Raw genomic sequence first — 16,993 nt, 5'->3', positions numbered from 1 at the left:
GCTCAGCAGGCAGTCTGCTCGTCCCTCACACTCTCCCTCTGCCCCTCGCCTTCTCATACTCTCTCTGTCTCTCTCTCAAATAAATAAATAAATAAAATCTTTACAAACAAATGGGCAGAAGGCATGAAGAGACGTTTTTCCAAAGAGACATACAGATGGCCAAAAGGCACATGAAAAGATATTCTACACCACTCATCATCAGGGAAATGTAAAACAAAACCCCAATGAGATATCACCTCACAATTATCAGAATGGCTAAAATAAAAACACAAGAAATGACAGGTGTTGGTGAGGATGTGGAGAGAAAGGAACCCTCATGTACTATTGGTAAGAAAACAAACTGGTGCAGCCATTTTGGAAAACAGTATGCAGATTTGTCAAAAAACTAAAAATAGTATCATATGAAATAATAATTCCACTAGTGGGTATTTACCCAAAGAATACAAAAAAACAATTCAAAAAGATATGTGCACCCCTACATTTATTGCAGCATTATTTACAATAGCCAAATTATGGAATCAACCCAAGTGTTCATCAATAGATGAATGGATAAAGAAGAGGTGGAATATACAACAGAATATTACTCAGCCATAAGAAAGAATGAAATCTTTTCATTTGTAACAACATGGATGGATCTAGAAGGTATGCCAAGTGAAATAAGTTGGTCAGAGAAAGACAAATATCGTATGATTTCACTCACATGTGAAATTTAAGAAACAAAACAAAGAAAAAAGAGACAAAAACCATACTCTTAACTATAGAGAAGTGATGGTTACCAGAGGGGAGGTGGGTGGAGGATGGGTGAAATAGGTGAAGGGGATTAAGAGTATACTTATCATGATAAGCACTGAGTAATGTAGAGAATTGTTGAATACTAATTTGTGCACTTGAAAGTAATATACCACTGTATATTAATTTTACTGGAATTAAAATTTAAAAAGAAAGGTCCAGAAAAAAAAATCTAGACACAGACCTTATACACCTCATAAAATGTAACTGAAAATGGATCATAGATGATAACAGAAGGAAACCTAGACGACTTGAGACTAGCCCTGACTTTTTAAATGTAACACCAAGGGCATAATCTATGAAAGGAATAATTGATAAGCTAAGTTCCTTAAAAATGAAAAACTTCTGCTTTGTGAAAGACCACATCAAGAAAATGAAAGAGAAAAGATGGACTGGCAGAAGTTATTTGCAGAAGACATCTGATACAGGACTATTATTCAAAAAATATAAAGAACCCTTAAAATTCAGCTACAAGAAAACAACCTAATTAAAATTGGGCCAAAGACCTTAGCAGGCACCTCATCAAAGAAGATACACAGATGGCAAATAATCAAATGAAAAGAAGCTCCACATTAGAAGAATACAAATTAAAATAATCAGATACCACTAAATACCTATTATAATGACCAAAGTATTTGAAAACTTATGTCTCCACAAAAACCTGTAGATAGATGTTTATAGCAGCTTTATTCATAATCATCAAAACTTGGAAGCAACCAAGATGTTCTTCATTAGGTGAATGGGTAAATTAACTGTGGTACATCCAGACAATGGAATATTACTCAATGCTAAAAAGGAATGAGCTATTAAGCTATGAAAAGCCATGGAGGAGCCTTATACGCATGTTACTGATATAAGCCAATCTGAAAAGGCTACACACTATATGATTCCAACTATAAGACATATTGGAAAATGCAAAGCCATGAAAATATTAAAAGAACAGTGGTTGCCAGGGGTCAGGATAGGGAGAAGCATGAATAGGAAGAACACAGAGGATTTTCAGGGCAAGCAAAATATATGATAATAGTTAATACATGTCATTACACGCTTATCAAAACCCACAAAATGTGCAACACCAAGAATGAACCTTAAAGTAAACAATGGACTTTGAGTGATTATGATGTATCAATGTAGATTTATCAACTGCAACAAATATACCACTCTGGCGTGGGACATTGATAACAGGGAGGCTATGCAAGTGTAGGGGCAGAAGGTATGTAGGAAATCTCTGTAACTTCTTTTCAGTTTCGCTGTGAACCTAAAGCTGCTCTAAAAAATAAAATATTTTAAAACAACAATAAAACAGAAGAAAGGGATCTAATAAGCTCAGGTTTCTCTGTGAATCCCTCTTTCTTTAGGTCAAGTGTTCATTTCTTAATGAATTGTGATGGGAAGTCATGGAGCCCACTGCCCATTCAGCAGGAATTATGTGTAAAACAGGATATAATGATGTCTTAGTCTGTTTTAGCTGCTATAATAAGATACCATAAACTTGGCAGCTTATAAACAACAGAAATGTATTTCTCACAGTTCCAGAGGCTGGAAGTTCAAGATCAGCATGGTTGTTGGGTGAGAGCCCTCTTCCTGGTCATAGATATTTGTCCTATCCTTACATGACAGTAGGTGGTAGTTCTGTGGGGGGGGGTTCTTTTATATTATGTTCTATACGAATTTTGGGGGGACATAAACATTTAGACCATAGCAAATGGTACAGGTGGAAGTTTGAGCAAGGTGATCACTGAGTCTAGCCGCAGCTAAAGGACGTGTGTTTCTCCAGAGATATAGTTGATGGAGAACTACACTAACCTAGTCCTGCATGAGGCTTGTGGAACAATGGAAATTCAAGTATCTAACTATCAAAGTTTGGGTGAGGCTTCCATTCACTAGTGCAGACAGAGCTACAATATTCAAGTGGTGTGATGAATAATGGCAGCGTCATGGCAAATTAGACCATCAACACCCAGAAGAGGTGAGAATCATTATGGATGGAGGAAAGACTCCTCTGCTGTAGCAAAGTAAGTGGTGACTGAGGGGATGGAAATTTGAAGCTCAGCAATTCAGATGCTATTGTGACTTAAAGCAGGTTACTCACAATGTGATTTGTGAGCCTGATGGAAATGTACGTTCTCAGACCTAAAGTTGGACTTAATGAATCAGAATCTCTGATGGCAAGGTCCTAATTTTCCAGGTGATTTGGTGCACACTGAAGTTTGAGAAGCACTGGCTTGAGAGTCTTCCCTACCTGATTGAAGACTACGTAGACGAGCGGGGAAAGAACAATCATGGGAGGGGTGTGGGTGGGTTAGTTCTGAAGAGTTAGAGATCTTTGGGGAAAATGGCAGTTTAACAGGGGCATCCCAGGATTGATAAGGGGAAGACCATTTACTCTTGTGCGGATGTTGATGTAAATAAGGAGCTGAGCTTCTAGAAAATGAGAAACTTCTGTAAAAAGCACCACTTGCCTTATACATCTGGAAAAGTGAATTGACTCATAAGGTTAGAGATAATGATGTCCTCTGGTCATGGCCAAGTATGTGTGGAATCAAGACCTCAGGGTTTACAGACCTATAGACACAGACATCATAGATACCACATTTATCAGATAGTACTCTAGAGGGTCCCCAGGCAGAATTTGCCAGATGTAGCAAAAGCTTAAGAGTTTCCTTTCCAACATGATTCTTATGAAAGCTGTAAAAAGTAAGGCTACATTTTCTTTTAGAGTGGATGATTATCATGAAGGCCTTTCAGATTATCTCTGAAGGTCTGGGAATATGTGGATAAATAATTGTTTCATGACCAGAGTAAATTTTTTTTTTTTAATCTGTGCTGGTTTGTCAAGTACAGTGTGATGATGTCTATGAACCAGGCTGGGCACCTTCCCATGAATCTAGGCTACTTGACAGTAAAATCTTCTGGTTACTGCTATTCTCTGTTTATATTTCCTGATCAACCTTACTTTTAAAATAGATACAAAGCACACCAGATAATGTCCAGTTACCCTTAATACCGTGGAAATAGACAAGATGACCCAAAGGCTTCCTATGTTGTATAATTACATGAAGATTAAACTGAATCAGAGCTTTGCCATTTATTTCAATCAGTTATAGTTATAAATATCTTCATCAGTTCTTCAATAACATTCTATCCTGGCCTGGCTAATAAAATTGATGGACTTTGACGTGTAATAGTCACACATGCAAAAAAACCCTGTTATTATAGCCATAGTTATGATAAATTGTTTTTGAAGATATATTTTGGGCGGATGCTGTATTGGACTGTACTATAAGTCCAGGTCTAGATCTGCCTGCAGCACGGCCTCAGAAAATATTGATTTTAAATTAAATATGGCATTTCATCTTTTCTATCAAAACAGAAGGCCATATGAAAACAAAAAGGAAGATAGAGATTGGACTTTGGAAAAGAAATGTAAAAAGATCTGACAATAGCTCTTAGATAAAATGGGCAATATTTAAAAGGTGATTCATTCATGAATTAGTGAATTTAGATAGCATATGTTTTAGAACATTAGCTTATAAATCTAACTTTTTAATTTTGTGAACAATCTTAGTCAATGAGACAGGTTGTGGAGAAAATCAAATTGCAGTTATAGTTTATCATTTGTATTTTATTGTTCTTAAATGATGTTGTATATGAAAGACCATGGAAGTCCACTATTTTCTCTCCCGTGGGTTCTCAGGGCAGCCACAGACGTGGCTGATGGCTGCCAATTGGTCACAGTTATCTCCTCAAATCTACTTGATAGAAACCTGAAACTAAATTATTTTACACAAATAAAATCATCATGAACCATATGTAACTTTTTTTTAACCAAATAAAACTTTTTACTCTTTCAGTCAGACAGATCCACCCAACAACTTGCCTTTGGAAATAATGACTCCTTTTTCAAGTCCTAACACTGGGCTACAAGTAACCTTCATTTATATTTTGATATTTTAATGAAGTCACCTGCAACATATTTGAGCTGGCATGACCCCGATGTATCATGTTTTAGGCTGGAATCTTTTGTATCAGACTGAGGGCAGCTGGAGCTGGCCATTTTCTCTTTCCAGATAAAGACACAGGAATATGAGTCAGGGAACCATGGTACTAATCTCTAATGATCAATTCATCAGCACTTGCCAAAAAATCTACCTGGTTTATGGCCATGTTGGTTATATTTACTTAATTAATTTGACTTAAAAATTATTGCAAGGCAATAATTAAGTGTAAGGTGTTCTGGAGGAATCAGATGTGATAAAATATATAATTCAATATGGTCTGATATATGATATATGTAGACAAGTTATAGTTCAGTCTTCATTGTTTCTAGCACATTCATTATTTCATTTGACCTTCTCAACAACTCTTACCTCTTATGGTTGAGGAAACTGAGGCCAGAGGGTTGTAATGATTTGCAGTGCTCATGGGTGACTGGTCTTTGGTGACAGAACACAGACAGGAACTAACTCCCACACCTGATAGGAGTTCTCCCCATCACTCTTATCTCTCCCCAACTTGCAACACAGCCATTGATTTGTTGCCATCCACTCTTTATTGATGAACACCATGTGGTGGAAAACATCACTGTACACAGGATTTCCTGGTTGCTGAGCCACTTTTCACCCTGGACATGAAGGATGCTGCCTGCCAAGTGAACCTGACCCAGAAGGCTAGAGGTTCGCAGCTTTAACAGGTGCACATCAAGTCGTCATCAGTCTTTGTAACAGTGCTGCTCTCATTCTTTTTAACCCTGCTCTGAAGTGTGTGATGCCTTTGTTAAGACTCAATTTTGGATGGAGGAAAAAGAATATTTCTTTCCCGAAGAACATGCTTACTTTATCAAATGCGTTTTAGGACAAGACAAAACCTACTCTTTCCTTGACTTTGTGTGAAATCCTCTCCCTAGAGCAGACTGGAGATTTTTACCCAGTTCCATCAAATGTCAACACTTGGCTTCTCATTAACATTTAGCCCCAAACCTAGGAGAACTCCAGGGTACTCTCCTTTCTTTTCCTCCCTTATCTAACCCATCAGTAAATACTTATGACTCTATTTCCAAAATCTATTCCCTCTGTGCAAACTTGTCTCTTCCTCTCCCTTGCTTCTCCCTGAATCTAAGCTATGAATGCTTCTGCCTGCCTTTCTCTGGTAAGAGCCACAGGTCTAACAAGTGCATTTCCTTTCACTCTTGCCCCTATTACTGTCCAGCCTCCACAAAGTGACCAGAGAAACACTTTTATTTTCTTATTTTGTTAAAGATTTTATTTAAGAGAGAGAGCGCGGTGGGTGGGGCAGAGGGAGAGACAGAATCCCAAGCAGGCTCTGTGCTGAGCACAGAGCCCAGCGTGGCACTCAGTCTCACGACCCTGAGATCATGGCCTAACCCAAAATCAGGAGTCCAATGCTTAACCGAATGAGCCACCCAAGCACCCCAAGAAATGCTTTTAAAAAGTGAGTTTTGTCACTTTCTGTTTAAAACCTTGCACTTGCTGCCCATTGACATTAAACTCAAACCTGGATCCCTTACCTGGGCCCACAGGCCCTGTCTACCTCTCAGTCTTCATGCCTCCACTCGCTCCTTGGTGCATGCTGCTTCAGCCACACACACTGTTAGGACATGCCAAGCTCCTCCCACTGTGGTAGGCAGAACATTGTCCTCTCCCCCACCAACCCACAAGATATATCCATGTCCTGATCCCTGGAACCTGTGGGCATTACCTTCTATGGCAAAAAAAGGATATGATTGATCAATAGATTGATTGATTGCAGATGTGATTAAATTAAATGTCATGAGATGCGGAGATTGATTATCCTGGGAGATGGGACCAAAATGCTATCACAGGTGTCCTTATATAGAAGAGGCAGAGGGATATCAGTCAGACCCTCACACAGGAGAAGCTTTGAAGATGCTGGTCTGGAAGATTGGAACCATTCCGACAAAAACCAAGAAATTCTGGCAGCCCACAGAAGCTGGGAGGGGCAGGGAGTGGATTCTCTCCTAGCGCCTCCAGAGGGAGCGTGGCCCTGCAAACACCTTGTTTTCAGACTTCTGGCCTCTAGAACTGTGAGAAAATAGATTTCTGTTGTAAACCACCAAGTTTGTGGTGATTTGTTCCAGCATCCAGAGGAAATTAATATACCCTGGTTCCTATATTTATGGTTCCTTCTGCTTGTAGCTTATTTTGATGAAACCTTCTTATGTCTGCCTCTTTCTTGTTCCTTTTGACCCAATTGAAATAGTACCTCTTCGAGGGGACTTCCCTGACCATTGGAGCTAAGATAGCCAGCTCCACTCAGGTGTTCTTTATCCCGTCACCCATTTTATTTTCTTCATCATTTAAAAATAGCATTTATATTTATTTTTTCTTTGACTTGCCTATTTTCTTATCCCAGCACAAAAACAGTATCTGGCATGCAGTCAATGCTTACTAAAATATTTGTCGAAGAAAGGAAAGAAGGAAAGAGTATTATTAGTTGCCTAATGATAAAGAAAAAGTTATTTAGGGATGCCTGGGTGGCTCAGTCAGTCAAGTGTCTGTCTTCAGCTCAGATCACAATCCCAGGGTCCTGGGATCCAGTCCCTGGTCGGGCTCCCTGCTCAGTGGGGAGTCTGCTTTCCCCTCTGCCTGCCTCTCCCCCTGCTTGTGCTCTCTCTCTGACTTTCTCTCTCTCTGACAAATAAATAAAATAAAATCTTAAAAAAAAGTTATTTAATACATATCTGGGCTTTTAAGGCCTCTGGCTTCTATGGTGAATGTCTTCTACAATAGAGAGGGTTGCCTATTTATAATCCTATAAATAAAATACAGGGCACCCAGTTAAATATGAATTTCAGGTGAACGCAAACAATTCTTAGTAGAAGTATGTCCCACAGAATTAAGTATATGCCATCAAATATTGCATAGGACATACTTATACTGAGTATAGTATTTTTTAGTCAAATTCAAATTTAGCTGGGCATCTTGTTTTATTTTGTTTTTACTAAATCTGGCAACCCTAATTGTAGAACGCTACAGCTCTCTGTTATAAACAGATTATTCTGTCAGGAGATGAGGGGGTTAATTAAAAAACAAAAAAACAATCCAAACTAAAAACCTTCCTCTGAAAATCTTTTCTCATGGAATTAGTCTTCAAAATCTTGAAGCTATACACGTATCAGTAAGTTTACCCTTCTCTGTGAGAAAAAGCTAAAGAAGTACGTATTTACTCACATCACCCATGGAAAAGAAGGCACCTGCTCTGCTCTAGGCAAGCCCGGATGGTGTCACTTGTGAATCTGCGTGGATAATGCCAGAACTGGGCACATTCTACATGGCGGAACTATTTATATGTGTGAAGGCAATACGAGTTTCTAGGATACGTTTTGATTCCCTGTATAGAGTGCTTTTGGAGGGTTTGTGATGAGATTTTGTGCATGCATCCTTTTACTCACCTCCTCCCTGCCCCTTATTCCCCAGGGTACTGGCTGATAAATAGACAAAAGATGGATTGACAGAGGGGATGAATTTATTTAATGAAATCATTAAGACTTTCTGGTCAGGGCCAGCCTGTAGATTATGGGCTCTCACCACCCATCCCAATGGAAGACAGCAGACCTTCAAAGCATACCCCCACGCTTCATGCTGAGAAAGAATGGAGACCTGGTGACCTTGGCGGGGGCAGACCCTGCTAGCTGTGCCCACAGACCAGATGAGCACTCTTGGGCCCTAAGAGTGAGAGCGCATGCATCACATGTACACTGGCTTTTAGCAGGCCTCCGAGAAGAGAGCATGGCCCGACAACTGTCCAATCTATTCAGCCAGACCTCTTCCCATTGGGAGGAGAGTCAGGCATAAGTGGAGGTGATGCTGTCTCTCGAGCACCTCCTTGTCACAGAGAAAGTGTTTGCAGACGTTCCCTTCTCTCTAGGTCAGCTCAGAATATGAAAAGAGGAACATAATTACTTCTTCCTAAAATGCTGCTTCAGGGGAAGGGGTATTTGCCCGACAAGGTTGTCAGCACTATTAATAGATGTGACCAATCTTTAAGCTTGTTAACATGATGGATTCACTGTGAGAACCGAAAGGTTTCCACTGGGCAGCAGAACTGTTTGAAGGTCCTGTAAAGCGTACTCTGATAGTTGAGTTTACCTTGAAGTCCCTTGGAAATCAAAAATATGAAGTTCTACGTTGAAAGGCTGCCTAGAAATACGGACAGAGATGGCGGCATGCATCCAAATGCAGAGCCCCAAACCCATACCTCAGTTTACCCATAGTTATCCAATGGGAGGCTCAGCTCTACTCAGTTCTTCTTAATGAATTTGCCCATCAAAATATAGGAAACACTCTAAAAGAAATTCAAATAATGACTAAAAATTTAAATCCATCTCCAGGGCAATATAGTTTTCTTTTTAATATACAAACAAAATTCCCCTCCATCATCTCAGAAGAAAGGGAAATAAAAGAGGGGTCTTAATGAGGACCCACCCCCATCTTTCAAAATTTTCCTGGAATTTTGTTTTAAGATCAGAGACTATCACAAAGATAGTCTCTTTTCTATTCGGCATTAATTTAAATTAACTTTTGTGATTATTTTGTTTTCTAAAATGCATTAATTTTACATTTTAAAGAGGACACTGAGCCCTAGTGGCTACGAATAGAATAAGTGTATTTTTCTAAGACTCAAAATTCAAGAACTGAGCCTAAGGTAAATTTACCCTTCTAGATCATTGTTTAATAATTTTCAGTTGGTAACTTGCCCTGTATTATTCTGATGCCTTAAAGAAATAAATATAAATATAGTGGATGAGTCCAGGCAACTGGGTTATTTTATTTGTTTTAAAAGCCATAAGATCTGTATCAAGTTGTGTATAAGAAGGTTCTCAAGTTTAGTTCACAACATTTTTTTACATGCTCCTCCTCCTACACATTTCTAGCAATATTTGAGTCTCCTTAAAATTTTATACATTTGAAAAATGTCTATAATGTATAAACAGCTAATTAAAAGAATTCAATGTAAAAGAGCAATCTTCTACATTCTAACTTTTCATTTTTTCTAATTAAAAATATGTATGTTCATTGTAAAAACCTTGAAGCGAATAAAATAAAAAACAGTAATTTTCTTTCATTTCACTCCAATTCTCCACTCCAGAGGAGAACAGGGTGAATAGTTTGATATATATCATTTAGATTTTGTTTTCCTATGCACATAGAAATGTATATGTAAATATATTTTAATTTACTTTAATCTTTATTATGAAAAATTTAAAACATGAATAGAGTATTACATGGAACCAATATTTATCACTCAACTTCAAGTGTTTTTAATTTATAATCAGTCTTGTTTCATCCATACTTCCACCCACTTTCTTCATTTCCTCACTAGATTATTTGTAAGCAAATATGACATAATATTTCATTAGTAAATACTTTAGTACTTGTTTCTATGAGATAAGGATTTTTAAAACTATTACCACACTTAAAAATTTTTTAAAGATTTTTAAAATTTATTTGGCAGAAAGAGAGAGCACAAGCAGGGAGAGTGGCAGGCAGAGGGAGAGGAAGAAGCAGGCTCCCCACTGAGCAGGGAGCCCGATGTGGGTCTCCATCCCAGGACCCTGGGATCATGACCTGAGCGGAAGGCAGATGCCCAACTGACTGAGCCACTCAGGCGTCCCAATACTTAAAAAATTTAAAATAACTAACTCTTAAATAACACCAAATAACCTAGGTTCAAATTTTCCCAATTATATGTATATAATTCTTTTCTTTTCTTTCTTTTTTTTTTTTTTTTTACAAAAGTGAAACTATACTAGACATAAGGCTATGTAACTTACAGAAAATTTTAAAGGAAAACATCATCAAAGAATGTTGTTGGGGTGCAAAGGGACTCTTGAGCTTATATTTTACACCATTCCTATTTATAAAATGCTACTCATCTAAGGCCAGACTTAAGGCTCACTTCCTCCATAAATGGCTAGTAATGTCAAAAATCTTTTGAGGTGCTTATTTTCTATACATATATCCATGGACAGTGAAATGTTTCTTCATGTCTTTTGCCCATTTTATAATTATTTTTAGCATAGTTTTGAGAATTCCTTCTACATTAAGATGTAAATCATTTGTCACCTATGTGGTTTGCAAATATTTTCTCCTGCATTCTAGCTTGTCTCTTCAGCTTCTTAACAAGCTCTTTCACATAGCAAAAGTTTTTTATTTTGATTAAGTTCAGTTTGTTGATTTTTTTCCTCTATGGGTCATGCGTTTGGTCTTATGTCTAAAAAAGATCATGAAGCTGTAGGTCCCAAAGCTTTCTCCTATGATATTTTCTAAAAGTTTTATAGTTTATATTTTAAATTTAAATCTGTGATTAATTTTGAGTTGATTTTTGCATAAAGTATGAGATGGGTTGAGGCTCATTCTCTCTGTGCAATTCAATTTGTCCCAGTACCATTGATTAAAAAGACTGTCCTCTGCTGCATTGCCTTTTCACCTTTGTCAAAAATTAGTTTGGTGTCCTAATGTGGGTTATTTCTGTGTTCTCTGTTGTTTCATTGATATATGCATCTATTGACTAATATAAATTTTATGTAATGTTTCAAAGTATTTCGTACCATATAAGGTAGTCACCTGTCCAGTATAGTTCATTACTGTGCTCAGCCAGGACCTCTTACTCGTTATGCTCCTGAAATAAGTTTTTGGTCTCTTAAGGAGATACAAAGAATCTTGAATATTATTCTCTTCTAAAGGTATTGTGTGAATTTCCTTGCGAAAACATTTAGTTTTTTTATTAAATTTTTTTGAAGTTATCAAGAACAAGAAAATTCCAAGTTCATCTTTATGTCATTTATTATTTGATGTTTATGTAATCCAAATGTTTCACATTTCGTTTCCCTTTAATGTCCAACTTTCAGCAATCTGAATCCTCTTTCCTATGGAAATTCCATTTCTTTCTTTCAGGTGTCTCTGAGAATACTCTCTCACACTTACATGTTCCACCCATGTATCCTGGTTGGTTGTTACCTTAGCTGGCCATCTGGCCCTGACCTCTGCTTAGCTCTCTGCAGGCCCTTCTCAATGCCTTGAGATAGGCTTTCTTCTAGGTGCTGCTGCAGTTCTCTCTATGCTACTTTGCTTCAGGCATTCCTGATTCCCCATTGCAGTAGCTTGGACCAGGCTGCCTCTTAAACAAGATTTTATCAAAGCCTTGAGTACAATTCAGAGGATTGCAGCCTAGACCACTTGAAATCACATATGAAAATGCTTTCAGTGACCTGACATGAGGACATGGATTTTTAGATCTTTGCTCATAACTGCCCTCGTCAACATGCAGTAAATAGAAGTAGTAACCACAGAGAGGAAAATAGAGTGAGATAACTACAGAACTAATTACACAGTGTGAGTATTGAAAATTATTAAGGAATTCTTCCAGATAATAAAGCAAAGGGTAAAGTGTGAGAGAAAAATAGAGAGACATGGAAGATAATTCCAGAAACTCCGACACCATTATGGTAGATGGTGCAGAATAGCAGGAGCTGCAGAAGAGGAGAACACAAGGACTCAGGAGAGGAAATAATCAAAGAATAATGGAAGGAAATTCCCCAGACATAAATCTTCAGATTTATAGTGCCCACCAGAAGCTAAATAAACGAAAAAAAGACCCACACAGATGCATCATAGTAAAATTTTGTGTATCAAAGATAAAGAGAAAAATCTGCAACATACTAAGTGAACAGTGAAAACAAAACAAAACAAAACAAAACAACTGAGGCTATCTACAAAGGAATAAGAACCACGATTTCATGCTAAGGAAAACTATACCTCTTTCAGAGAACTCATGTTCCCCCCTTTCAGTAAAAGAGTTATGAAAGCTATTACATTTCCCTTTTTGCTCCAAATAACAGAAAGCTCTGATGATTAAGCACTGTAGCATGCTAACTAACATGATAGAATATCAGAATTTTTGTTCTTTTGTTCTTGGTTGTCAATTACTTTATCAACTTTTAATATAATTTAAAAATTTTTAATTGTAGCGAAATACATATAAATAAAATTTACTGTTGCAACCATTTTTAAGTATACAGTAATGTTAAGTACATTCACATTGTTCTGCAACCAATTTAAAGAACTCTTTTCATCTTAAAAAACTGCAACTGTATACCCATAAAAACACAATTCCCCATTTCCTCTTCCCTCAGTCCTTGTGACCCCCATTCTACTTTCAGTCTCTATGATTTTGACTATTCTAGTACATATAAATGGATTCATATGTATTTGTGCTTTTGTGACAGGCTTATTTTTCTTATAATATTTTCAAGTTTCATGCATGTGGTACCAGGTATAAGAATTTCCTCCCTTTTTAAGGCTGAATAATATTCCATTGTATGCATATGCTACATTTTGTTTATCCATTCATCTAATGGAAACAGGTTGCTTCAACCTTTAAGCTATAATGAATAATGCTGCTGTGAACATGAGTGTACACATATCTCTCCAAGACCCTGCTTTTAATTTATTTGGGTACATACTGAGAAGCTGGATTGTTGGATCATATGGAAATCTCTTTTTAAATTTTTGAGGGATTGCCATGCTGTTTTCCAGAGTGCTAAACCACTTTAGATTCCCACCAACAGTGTACAAGGTTTCCAAATACCTCTATATCCTTACCAACACTATTTATTTTTTTGTTTGTCAGTAACCATCTAATGGGTTGTGAGGTGGTATCTTGTTGTGGTTTTCACTGACATTTCTCTAACAATAAGTGATGTTGAGCATGTTTTCCTATTCTTGGCCATTTGGAAATCTTAGTCAAAATATCTTTTGCCTGCTTGGTAAGTTTATTCCTAAGTATTTTATTCTTTTTGGTGCCATCATAAATGGAATTGTTTTCTTCATTTCTTTTTAAATTGTTCATTAGTGCATAGAAATGCAACTGATTTTTACATGTTGATCTTGTATACTGTGAATTTGCTAAATTAGTTTATTCTATCAGATTGTGTGTGTGTGTGTGTGTGTGTGTGTGTGTGTGTGCATGCACGTGCGGTTTTTAGGGTTTTCTACATATAAAATTATGCTGTCTGTGAACAGAGATAATTTCACTTCTTCCTTTCCAGTTTGGATGTCTTTCATTGCTTTTTCTTGACTAATTGCGCTGGTTGAGATTTTCAGTACTATGTTGAATGAAAGGATGAAAATATGTCCCTTGTCTAATTCCTGATCTTAGAGGGAAAGCTCTCAGTCTTTCACCGCTGATGTTAGCGGTGGGCTTTTTACATATGACCTTTACTATGTTGAGGCGATCACCTTCTATTCCTAGTTTGTTGAGTGTTTATATCATGAAATGGTGTTAAATTTTGTCCAGTGCTTTTTCTGCATCATTTGAGATGATCATGGTTTTGGGGCCTTGGCTTTTTGTTTTTTTGTTGTTGTTTTTGCCCTTCATTCTGTTAATGTGTATTACATTATCTGTTGTATTACATTGTTTGATATTTGTATGCTGAACCATCCTTGAATTCCAGGAATAAATCCCACTTAATCATGATGTATAATCCTTTTATGTGCTGTTGTATTCTATCTGCCAGTATTTTCTTGAGGATTTTAGCAGCAAGATTCCTCAGGGATATTGGTCTGCAGTTTTCTTGTCTTGCAGTGTATTTGTTGGGGTTTGATAGCAGTGTAATGCTGGCATCATAAAATGAGTTTGGAAGTATTCCCTCCTCTTCAACTTTGGGGAAGAGCTTGAGGAAAATTGGTGTTAATTCTTCCTTAAATATTTGGTAGATTTCACAAGTGAAGTTTTCTGGTCCTGGACTTTTCTTTACTGGAAGGTTTTTGATTATTGATTCAATCTTCTATAGTTTTATGTCCAGATTTTCTGTCTGTCTATGATTTAGTCTTGGTACATTTCATGTTTCTAGGAATTTGTCCATTTCATGTGGGATTTTCTTGGTATACAATTGTTCATAGTACTCTATTGTAATACTTTTTATTTCTGTAAAATCTTGTAATATCCCCTTCACTTATAATTTTAGTTTATTTGAGTCTTCTCTTTTTTTCATAGTCAATCTAGCTAAAGGCTTGCCAAATTTGTTTACGTTTTCAATGAACCAATTGTTGGTTTCACTAATATTTTTCTGTAGCTTTTGTATTCTCTATTTTGTTTATCTCTTGTTGAATCTTTATTATTTTCTTCCTTCTGCTCTCTTTGTGTTTGGTTTGTTCTTTTTCAGTTCCTTAAGGTGTAAAGTTAAGTTGTTATTTTGAGATCTTTCTTCTTTTTTAAAATTAGCATTTACAACTACAAATTTCCCACCTAGCACTGCTTTTGCTGAATCCCTAAGTTCAATATATTTTCATTTTCACTTGCCTCAATTTTCTATATTTTTTTGTGACTTCTACTATGACTCAATGGTTGTTTGAGAGTGTGTTGTTTAGGAGTACTTGAGTGGCTCAGTCCGTTAAGTGTCCAACTCTTGATGTCAGCTCCAGTCATGACCTCAGGGTCATGAGATCAAGCCCCGTGTTGGACTCTGTGCTGAACATGGAGTCTGCCTAAGATTCTCTCTTTCCCTATCCCTCTGCCCCTCTCTACTCATGCCCTCTACCACTCTCTCTAAAAAAAAAAAAAGTGTGTTGTTTAATTTCAAAATATTCTTGCATTTTCCAGTTTTCATTCTGCTAATAATGTATATTTTCACTGCATTTTAATTGGAAATATCATTTATATAATCAACTTTTAAAATTTATTAAGACATTTTTGTGGCCCAATATATAGTCTAATCTGGAGAATGTTCCATGTGCACTTGAGAAAAGTGTGTATCTTGCTATTGGGTGGAGTGTTCTGTATATGCCTGTTAGGTCTAATTGGTCTATAATGTTGTTTGAGTTCTCTATTATCGATCTTCCGTGTGGTTGTTCTATTATTGATAATGTGTTATTGGTATCCTATTATTATTATAGAGCTTTCTGTTTCACCCTTCAATTTTGTCAATGTTTGTTTCATATATTTAGGAGCTCTGATGTCTGTTGCATATATTTGTATAACTTATTCCTTGGTAAATAGATACTTTCATCATTATACAATGTCCATCTTTGTGTCTTATAACAGGTTTTGACTTAAAGTCTTTGATACTAGTACAGCCACCCCTGCCCAATTTTTGTTACCATTTATATGGAATATTTTTTTCTATCCCTTTACTTTCAACCTATGCATGTCCTAAATCTGAAGTGAGTCTCTTGTCAACCGCATATAGTTGAATCCTATTTTTAAATTTCTTTTTCCTAATCTATGTCTTTTGATTGGGGAGTTAAATCCATTTACATTTAGATTATTACTGATCTGGGAAGACTATTGGCTTTTTGTTATTTGTTTTCTGTATGTCTTATAGCTTTATGTCCCTCATTTCCTCCATAACTGCTTTCCTTTTCTTTCTAAGTGATATTATTTTATTGTCATGATTATTTTTCTTTTTTTAATTAAAGTATACTTGACATGCAATGTTACATTCATTTCAGATGTATACCATAGTGATTTGACAAGTCTACACATTATGCTATATTTAGCACAAGTCTATACATTATGCTATAGTTACTGTCTGTTGCAGTGCTATTAGAATACCGTTGGCTAATTCCCTATGCTGGGCCTTTTATCCCTGTGAATTATTCCTTCCATAACTGGAAGCCTGTACTTCCCACTCCCCTTCACCCATTTGCCCATCTCCTACACACCTCCTCTCTGACAACCATCTGCTCTCTGTGTTTATGGGTCTGTTTTTGCTTTTTGTTTGTTTGTTTGTCTGTTCACTTTTTTTTTTTAGATTCCACATATAAGAGAAATAATATAGTTTTTGTCTTCCTCTGTCTGACTTATGTTCCCTTTTATTTTGTTGGCTTTTTGTAGTGACACATTTTGATTCTCTTCTCTTTGTGTGTGTGTGTTTGTGTGTGTTGTGTTCTATAGATATTTTTTCTGGTTGCCAAAGGGATTACATAAAACATCCTAAAATTATAGTAATTTATTTTAAACTCTTACTAACTCAAGTTCAGTTAAATGCAAAAACTCTACTTTATATCTCTGCACTTGACTTTGTTTTTGATTGATATAACCAATTACATCTTTATATATTGTGTGCCCATTAACAGAGATTTATAATACATTTTAAGCTTTTGCCTTTAAATCCTATAACAGAATAAAAGTGGAGCTGTGAATCAAAAATACAATATACATT

General features: G+C 36.6%; 1 long non-coding RNA gene across 2 annotated transcripts in view; it reads left to right on the top strand.

The window, feature by feature from the left end:
* The window catches only part of LOC113257710 (uncharacterized), a 319,690-nt gene that overhangs the window by 235,906 nt on the left and 66,791 nt on the right, over nucleotides 1-16,993 (top strand). The gene's annotated exons all lie outside the window — the stretch shown is intronic.

This window comes from Ursus arctos, unplaced genomic scaffold (assembly GCF_023065955.2).
Source record: "Ursus arctos isolate Adak ecotype North America unplaced genomic scaffold, UrsArc2.0 scaffold_26, whole genome shotgun sequence".
Lineage (NCBI taxonomy): Eukaryota > Metazoa > Chordata > Mammalia > Carnivora > Ursidae > Ursus > Ursus arctos.
Note: the sequence above shows the minus strand (reverse complement) of the source record. Positions and strands in the feature narration are given on the sequence as shown.